Genomic DNA, 2,642 nt, shown 5'->3' with positions numbered 1-2,642 from the left:
TAAAATAAATGTTCCAACTTTTCGGTCTTAGCAGTAGCCCAGGGTGCAGATCAATCAGCCTGCAGAAGAGACAGCACCTTCTGTTCCAAACACCAGTTAAGTGAGGGCATCGGCTAGCCACTCCCCCAGCGCCTTAAAAGCCTTTATGTGTCAAGGCCTGAGCTTTCATGCTATATGTGGAATGTAGGAGATACAACAAAAACAACACTTAAAGTCTGCCCTTTAGCCATACCCGGGAAAAATATATATGTTGCTGTGTGTTTACAGACAAGCTGGGACGGATGGAGAAGAACAGAGTCCTGGGGTAAGTATCCGAGTGGGAAAGCAGCACGAGGGTTAGGGCAAAAAACGTGCTCTTGGGGAGTAACGAATTAAAAAGGAAATATTCGTTCCCTGAATGCAAGCAGTGGAAGGCTACATATTGCCCTTACCTCAGGGGGTGTGCCAGGGTGAACCGCTGCTGCACCTGGCTGCTCCGATTCAACAGCAGCTTCCGAAACAGCAGAGGCGAGTTGCGGGGCGAGTTCAGCGGCGAGTTGCGGGGCGAGTGGCGGGGGGAGTTGAGGGGAGAGTGGCGGGGGGAGCTGAGCGGGGAGGTCCGCAGAGAGATCCGCGGTGACATGACCAGCGCCACCGGGGTCGGGACCTTCTTGGAATTCAGCATCTTTGGCGTCCGGGGGCCACAAATCCTCTCGAGAGTCAAAAGCCACCAATTGGGGGGCGCCCGCTCCACAGCCAGGTGGAGTAACTCCCACTGCCCCCGGAATTCCGCCGCGGCCGCACCGGAAGTCAGGCAAGGTCGCCCATGACGGGGGCGGAGCCGCGACCGGAAGAGGAGGCAGGCGGAGGAAATGCGTGGAGCGGCCCGGGGCTCCTGCGAGCGTGGAGAGCCCCGGGGCCGACAACAGGACGTTGCACACGTGTTGCGGGGCTCCCTTGACCAAGAGGGAGTCCCGGGAAAGGAGCCGCAGCGTCAACTCTCCCTGCCGGTGCGGAGAGCGGAGTCCCCCAGATCGCCACAGTAAGTTAAAGGGGAGAGGGGGGGGCCGGTGCGCGCGCGCGCGCGTGTGTGTGTGTGTGTGTGTGTGTGTGTGTGAGTGGGGGGGTTCTGTAGGTATGTGCGTGCGTGAGCGCTTCTGTTTCTATGTATGCGCATGCGTGTGTTGTGTGGGAGCCTCGCGCAGCGCTCGTACTAATGCGCGTGCCAGTTTAGATTCGCCTGCGCGCGGCCAGGAGTGTCTCCTGGGAAGCACGCTCGGTGACATAAGATCTCGGCGGAGACGCGCTTCCGCGCGTCTTTAGCCGAGACCTAAAAATACAGCATGGGGTATTTCAGGAGACTGCTCAAATTTGTAGAGCAAGACATCTCCTTTTATACACAATATTCACATTTACAAACATACACTCCCACTGCACCAAAATTTAACCAATAGAGTACATTCTCAAACAAAGTATCACATGACGAAAAGCTCAGTTTGCAATGTCCCAACCCAAAGTTAATCATTGGGAATGTCCCAAATCCAATCTTCACAAGCCGGACAAACACATAATTGAAAGGCACAATGCATGTAATAAAGAGCATAGAAAAGGAAACAATGTCTGATAACAAGCAAGATAAGGCATGTGTAAGGAGACTAAAAGTTAACGATGTCCTGAACAGTGTTTGACAATCTCAGACAACGATCAAACCAGGGAAATTGACTCAGCAGGGTCAGCTTCAGGTGAAGGAATCAGATCCTTGCAATTCACCTCGGAGTCAAGAAAGACCCTGTTAATGTATACCAATACGTGAAGGACAGGCCGCTTTGTTCGTTCGACCACATTCCTCGGCCTGGGTGATGGCAAGACAAACTGGAGACTCAAACAAAATGGAACCCATGTTCGAGACAAAATCTCCAAATACGTAATGCACTCGCCAGCTAACATGACGAATTCACTCCATATTAGCTGAACTCACTAAATACGGTTTGACATCACCAAAACCGTGACGGAACCATAACCTTACGTGACAAGGTCCGTTTTCACAGAACCACAACATGTTGTCTCCAGGCTAGGGCTGAATTGATGGTTTCCCCTAGGTTTCCAACCTTTCTTTATGTTGTTGAAGGTGCCTTAAGTTTCTTAGGCCATAAGTCAGTAGACCAGTATTTTTGCCATTGTCCGCAGGTCATAATCTCTGTCTTTGCTGTATTGAGCTTTAGATGATTAATCATCATCCATGTGTTTATAGCACGAATGAAGTCATCTAGTGTTGTACTGTAGAGGTATTACAGGTTATCCATTTTTTAAATGATTTGGGTGTCATCTGCATAGTTGTAACAGGTGAGGTTGAATGATCGAATCCAGTTTGGGAAGGGGGGTAGGTGGATGTTGAATATATATATATATCAGTCCTGAACCTTCGTAGTTTCAACACGATCCAGGTACAGACCACAGTAGTGCGCTTTCAATTATTCTTTCAAGTGCTTTATTCTTGTTTCCTCATTGCCAGCATGACGCGTTTCGGCTGCCTAGCAGCAGCCTTGATCACATGACACCCCGGACATTGTGCTCAACATTTATAGTGCTAGTTCCTGGATAGGCTAAATCATGTTACTAATAGACATAGAAGAATTTCTACATTGTAAACTCCTATACATAAA

The sequence above is a fragment of the Lissotriton vulgaris genome, chromosome 2_1 (genome assembly GCF_964263255.1).
Source record: "Lissotriton vulgaris chromosome 2_1, aLisVul1.2, whole genome shotgun sequence".
Lineage (NCBI taxonomy): Eukaryota > Metazoa > Chordata > Amphibia > Caudata > Salamandridae > Lissotriton > Lissotriton vulgaris.
This window is presented reverse-complemented; position numbering follows the sequence as displayed.